The sequence below is a fragment of the Bos taurus genome, chromosome 15, assembly GCF_002263795.3.
Source record: "Bos taurus isolate L1 Dominette 01449 registration number 42190680 breed Hereford chromosome 15, ARS-UCD2.0, whole genome shotgun sequence".
Taxonomy (NCBI): domain Eukaryota; kingdom Metazoa; phylum Chordata; class Mammalia; order Artiodactyla; family Bovidae; genus Bos; species Bos taurus.
In genome coordinates, this window is record NC_037342.1 from 34,392,343 (window position 1) to 34,399,468 (window position 7,126).

General features: G+C 44.5%; 1 pseudogene; it reads left to right on the top strand.

The window, feature by feature from the left end:
- Positions 1-636: 636 nt before the first annotated feature.
- On the top strand, positions 637-7,126 carry LOC100847729 (serum amyloid A-3 protein-like; annotated as a pseudogene).

Sequence of the window (7,126 nt, forward strand, 5' to 3'; positions counted from 1 at the left end):
CTCCAGGCAGCCACACAGGCAGCTCAGCTTCACCAGGAACCTCAGCAGGAAGACACACCAAAGGCGAGGTGCTAGAACTTTCCAACACTTTTCCTCCTTGAAGACTCTCTCTCTTCACCAGCATTCTTGTGCTGCAGCCCCATCTCTCTGCTGCCTTCCTGAATCTACTATTCTGACAGTTAGAATTCACCAGGTGTGAGTATTTCAGGAAGGGGTAGGGCTTTCCTCATATGCTTCTCCGATGTGAGGGCAGTGATGGGGTGAGCAGGTGGTCCACAAACACCAGAGTGTTGTTCACCTTGTCTCACCACCGCAGAGGCGTGGTGCCCAGACTCCTCATGCCTTTCGGTAACTTGCAGGGTAGTTGGGTTTCAGGGCTGACAGAGGATGACTGGACTGGAAAGTGGTTTATGCTAAAAGCCCATTGCAATCCTTCATACAGGAAATCATTGGGATTCCAAGGATTCACATGAAAATGAGAACTGGGATCCTCTGTAATACAATTTATCATCTATCTATCTATTGAGATAAAATTCAGTGGCATTTATTTTTGGAATGTAAGGATGTATCAACATTACAACTCCCTCCCCAATATCTCTCATCCTTGGTTGAGTCCGCTTATCTCTCTGCAGCAGGATGAAGCTCTCCACGGGCATTATTTTCTGCTTCCTGATCCTGGGCATCAGCAGTCAGAGATGGGGAACATTCCTCAAGGAAGCTGGTCAAAGTGAGGACCAAAGGATGGGCCAGGGGAGGCTGTGTCTGCTTCCCCCAGGATTTACCTGAGCAGAGGCCACATCCCCACAGGGTAAAGGCCACAAACAGGCAGAAAAGGAGGTTGCTCTTTGTGGTAGCACTTTGTCAGGCTTTTCTGACCAGCTTTGCACTTTTCTTTGGGGATTCCCAAACCTAAGTCACATGAAATTTGGGCCCCAACTTTCAACAGGGGTGAGGAAGAGATCTGGGTTCAGGGGTGAAAATGAAAGTGAAAGTCACTCAGTTGTGTCCAACTCTTATATCCCTTCTCCAGGGGATATTTCTACCCAGGAATCCAACCAGGGTCTCCTGCATTGCAGGAGGATTCTTTACCAACTGAGCTATCAGTGAAGCCTTTTAAAGTCACTCAGTCGTGTCTGACTCTTTAGGACCCCATGGACTATACAGTCCATGGAATTCTCTAGGCCAGAATACTGGAGTGGGTAGCCTTTCCCTTCTCCAAGGGATCTTCCCAACCCAGGGATCAAACCAGGTCTCCCACATTGCAGTCGGATTCTTAACCAGCTGAGCCACGAGGGAAGCACAAGAATACTGGAGTGGGTATCCTATCCCTTCTCCAGGATATCTTCCCAACCCAGGAATATAACCGGGGTCTCCTGCATTGCAGGCGGGTTCTTTACCAACTACGCTATCAGGGAAGCCCCATCAGGTGTTCCTTAAATACAAGTATGGTTCTGCTGCCCCCTCGTGGGCAACCAGGGGAGAGCTCATTTCCAAGTCTGGTAGCCATGAGGTACACGCATCCAATGGTTGGGGAGTGTTCACACTCTCCACCCACTTAATACTTGCAACTAAAATAACTGAGCCTCCTCTTGGCACTGTTCTAAAAGCTTTGTATGTATAAATGAACTCGTTTTCATCCTCAGGTTTTTAATCCTTTAGCCCTGAAATGTAGGTACCATTATCCCTTAACAGAGAACCTGAGGCAACAAGAGATTAAGACAGGTAACAAAGTCCTTCAAAAGAGCAGATTTAACCCTGAATGGTGAGCTCCCAGACCTTGCTATTAATGCCGGCACTTCCACTGCCTCCTAGACAAAAGTTCATGTGGGAGAGTGAGGGGTTTGTGAACACACGTCCTGCTCTTTATCTGAGCAGGTGACAGGTGGGGGGACGTGGTGCCTTTGGAAGGAAACTCTATAGAGTTCTCCTCCCCACAAAAAATGGCACCATGAATTACCTTGACAATGGTTCTACTGAGGCTGAGACCTGGCGAGAATCCTATAGCAAGAGATGTAGACCTCACTAGCCAGAGTGAAGTGGCCAAAATTTGTTTATTTCACAAAATTATTTTTTGTGTTTTTCTTCTGTGATAGTTTTTGACTTAACTGTTTTAAAAGTTTGCTGTTAACTTTATCGAAATCCTCACAGACCCAGCTAAAAATTTCTTTTCATCTCTGAGGTCGATGTTCTTCCAAGGGTTGTTCTAGGATCACTTGCATGAGAATCACCTGTGGTCTGCAGTGCTTTGTGGAAATGCCTGGGTCCACACACAACTCCTCCCCTGAACACAACCCCTGGGGCTGAGACTGGAGATTTGGCCTTTATTAAGCACCCCAGTTAATTTTTATACACACCGAAGTGTGCACAGTTACCTCTGGTTTTACTGTTCTTAGGTGACAAGATACGTACGTCAAGCATTTTGGAAATATTTTTATGAGAATTCTGGATTCTAAGGAGCTATTTAAATCAGTGTGAATAATAGAGATGTCATAACTCTCAACAATACTATCTTTCCAAATGCCAAACATAATATATAAAAAGGAGATAAGTTATCTCATAGAGTCACTATATAAACCATGATTATAATCCTATATTAGATTTTTCTTATTTTCCTGATAAGCAGTTTTTTCTTGTTTTAGAAAAAAGATGTTGCCATTTAATTTTAGTTGACCAGATCCCTTCTGTCCATAATTCTCTGCTCCTCATCTTAGTTCATCCTTTTTCTTTTTTTATCAAACTCTTCCTAAGGACCAGAGAGTGATAGTGTACTGAGCACCTACAATGTTCTATAAACCGAACCTGTATTTCCCTCAGTTCTTCTGCATAAACCTCCCCAGAGAGGCAACACTCCTCCATTTCACTGGCGAGGACACAGAACTGTAGACCTGGTGGACCAGTTGCCCTTTTACTGCATCTGATTACCCTGTTTCTTCAAACCTCTTAGGGAACTCACCTTTATCACCTGCTAATTGAATTTTCCCAGGTGCCAAATATGCCCAGACCACTCAGACTTAAATTGAAGAAAGTAGGGAAAACCACTAGACCATTCAGGTATGACCTAAATCAAAACCCTTACGATTATACAGTGGAAGTGACAAATAGATTCAAGGGATTAGATCTGATAGACAGAGTGCCTGAAGAACTGTGGATAGAGGTTCATTTCACTGTACAGGAGGTGGTGATCAAGATCATCCCCAAGAAAAAGAAATGCAAAAAGGCAAAATAATTGTCTCAGGAGGGGTTACAAATAACTGTGAAAAGAAGAGAAGCAAAAGGCAAAGGAGGAAAGGAAAGATATACCCATTTGAATGCAGAGTTCCAAAGAAAAGCAAGGAGAGATAAGAAAGCCTTCCTCAGCGATCAATGCAAAGAAATAGAGGAAAACAATAGAATGGGAAAGACTAGGGATCTCTTCAAGAAAATCAGGTACCAAGGGCACATTTCATGCAAAGATGGGCACAATAAAGGACAGAAAGGGTATGGACCTAACAGAAGCACAGGATACTAAGAAAAGATGGCAAGGATACACAGAAGAACTATACAAAAAAGATCTTCATGACCCAGATAGCCATGATGGTGTGATCACTCACCTAGAGCCAGACATCCTGGAATGCGAAGTCAAGTGGGTGTTAGGAAGCATCACTATGAACAAAGCTAGTGGAGGTGATGGAATTCCAGTTGAGCTCTTTCAAATCCTAAAAGATGAGTCTGTCAAAGTGCTGCACTCAATATGCCAGCAAATCTGGAAAACTCAGCAGTGGCCACAGGACTGGAAAAGATCAGTTTTCACTTTAATCCTAAAGAAAGGCAATGCCAAAGAATGTTCAAACTACTGCACAATTGCACTCATCTCACACACTAGCAAAGTAATGCTCAAAATTCTCCAAGCCAGGCTTCAACAGTACATGAACCATGAACTTCCAGATGTTCAAGCTGGTTTTAGAAAAAGTAGAGGAACCAGAGATCAAATTGCCAACATCTGTTGGATCATCGAAAAAACAAGAGAGTTCCAGACAAACATCTACTTCTGCTTTATTGACTATGCCAAAGCCTTTGACTGTGTGGCTCACAACAAACTGGAAAATTCTTCAAGAGATGGGAATACCAGACCACCTGACCTGCCTCTTGAGAAATCTGTATGTAAGTCAAGAAGCCACAGTTAGAACTGGACAGGGAACAACAGACTGGTTCCAAATCGGGAAAGGAGTACATTAAGGCTGTATATTGTCACCCTGGTAATTTAACTTATATGCAGAGTATATCATGTGAAATGCTGGGCTGAATGAAGCAAAACCTGGAATCAAGATTGCTGGTAGAAATATCAATAACCTCAGAAATGCAGCGATACCACCCTTATGGCAGAAATTGAAACAGAACTAAAGAGCCTCTTGATGAAAGTGAAAGAGGGGAATGAAAAAGTTGGCTTAAAACTCAATATTCAGGAAACTAAGATCATGGTCCCATCACTTCATGGCAAATAGATGGGGAAACAATGGAAACAGTGAGAGACTTTATTTTGGGGGGCTCCAAAATAACTGCAGATGGTGACTGCAGCCATAAAATTAAAAGATGCTTGCTCCTTGGAAGAAAAGCTATGACCAACCTAGATAGCATATTCAAAAGCAGAGACATTACTTTACCAACAAAGGTCTGTCTAATCAAAGCTATGGTTTTTCCAATAGTCATGTATGGATGTGAGAGTTGGACTATAAAGAAAGCTGAGCACCAAAGAATTGATGCTTTTGAACTGTGGTGTTGGAGAAGACTCTTGAGAGTCCCTTGGACTGCAAGGAGATCCAACCAGTCCATCCTAAAGGAAATCAGTCCTGAATATTCATTGGAAGGACTGATGCTGAAGCTGAAACTCCAGTACTTTGGCCACCTGATGTGAAGAACTGACTCACTGGAAAAGACCCCAATGCTGGGAAAGATTGAAGACAGGAGGAGAAGGGGATGACAGAGGATGAGATGGTTGGATGGCATCACTGACTCTATGGACATGAGTTCGAGTGAACTCCGAGAGTTGGTGATGGACAGGGAGGCCTGGTATGCTTCACTCCATGGGGTCGCAAAGAGTCGGACACAATTGAGTGACTGAACTGTACTCAGATGTATGCAGAACCAAGTTGTCCTCACTGAGAGTACAGGGATGAATATTTTCCCCCTTTATTCTGTTGGGACTATCCTGTATCTGCAAGCTTCCCTCAGTGTTGCCTTTGGTCTCAAGTTCTGGTCAGAGCCTTTCCTGCACTTTTTCAGGTAGAGGTTCATTATACAAGCAAATGTAAAGAGCATCTGACCTCTTCTTGCACATATCACACCCCACCAGAAACAAAGTACCAACAGGCTTAGAATGGAATCAAACAGAATAAAACTTGCACCAAGTGTGATTCTCACAAGTTTAAATCAGGGAAGTGAAAAGTAAAGGAATATTTATTTCAAACCAATATAATAATCTCCGAGGGCTTACTCAAAGGCTGAAATTTGGAAGCAGTGGGAAGAAAATGTATCATTTCTCTATTTTGCCAAGATATGATCACATTCATCTCATCCTTTTCTTTTCCTTTGCAGGGGCTAAAGACGTATGGAGGGCCTACTCTGACGTGAGAGAGGAGTAGCAGTGTTAGTCGCTCAGTCGTGTCTGACTCTTTGTGGCCCCATGGACTCTAGCCTGCCAGGCTTCCCTGTCCATGGAATTCTCCAGGCAAGAATACTGGAGTGGGTTGCCATTTCTTACTGACATGAGAGAAGCCAACCTCAAAGATTCAGACAAGTACTTCCACTCCCAGGGAACTATGATGCTACCCAAAGGGGACCAGGGAGCACCTGGGCTGCTAAAGTGACCAGGTACCAGGGACGCTGGTAATGCAGGGATGGGTGAGCATAGCTCGGCTGCCTTGGAGAATATGAAGGGGCCAGGCCCTGGAGAACTTCCCTTAGGGCTGTGGGCCCTCTTCCTCTTACCCACCCTCCTGCTCTGTGTCCAGTGTGAGGTCTGAGTGGCTGAAGAGCAGAATGAGGCTGGTGGAACCAGCGATTCTCAACCCTCTCCCTATGAGAGCTATTCACCCAGCACGGGCTAAGCTGGGCTGAGGTGTGTTGTCTCAGAGTTTTAGCCCCTCTTTCCTTGGCTCCTCTCAGAGTCATTGATTCCTTGGAAAGAGGAGAGATGGGGAGGGTGCAGCTGTGTCTCATCAGCCCTGGATTAATCTCCTCCCCACGCTTCTTCATTCCAGCGATGCCAGAGGGAATACTCAGATTGTCACAGACTTGTCTAAGAATGGAGACAGTGGCTACGGGTGGGAGGACTCGAGGGCCGACCAGTTTGCCAATGAATGGGACCGGAGCGGTGAAGACCCCAATCACTGCAGACCTGCTGGCCAGCCTCTGGCCAGTACTAAGCTGTACTGAGCTTCCTCTCACTCTGTGCAGGGCAGGGCTGTGAGCCCCAAGGGAGCAGGGATGATGCAGAGCTAAGTTACTGCATTCTGTATCTGCAGTACTTGATAGTGTATAAGGGGCACATAAAAATAATTAATAAATGCTTGTAAAGTCAATTTGTCTTTGGTATTTAATACTCTAGGGTTTCCCAGGTGGCTCAGTGGTAAAGAGTCTGCCTGCCACTGCAGGAGACTCAGGTTCGATGCCCTGGAGAAGGAAATGGCACCCGACCCCAGTATTCTTGCCTGGGAAATCCCATGGACAGAGCCTGATGGGCTACAGTCCATGGAGTCGCAGAAGGGTTGGACATAATTTAATACTATGGGGATGATCAATAAACATCATTGTTTTTAAAAAGGAGATAATGTACTAATAAACAACAGTAATAATTCAGAGTAAAACTACAGTTATCCATTGATAACTGCTGGGGATGGGTTTCAGGACCCCTGCAGAAACCAAAATCCACAAATACTAAGTGCTTCATATAAAATGGCACCATATAGTCGGCCCTCCACATGGAGAGCATGCCAGCTTTATGTCCAGAACATGGACCATGCTATATAAGCCATATATGTACCATTATATGCAACAATTATCTGTCCACAACTCTGTGCTCCAAATCGTGGAAAGGATATTAGGAACACCATGAAAAACTTTGGCAGTAAAGCTTAAAACTTGATAAAAA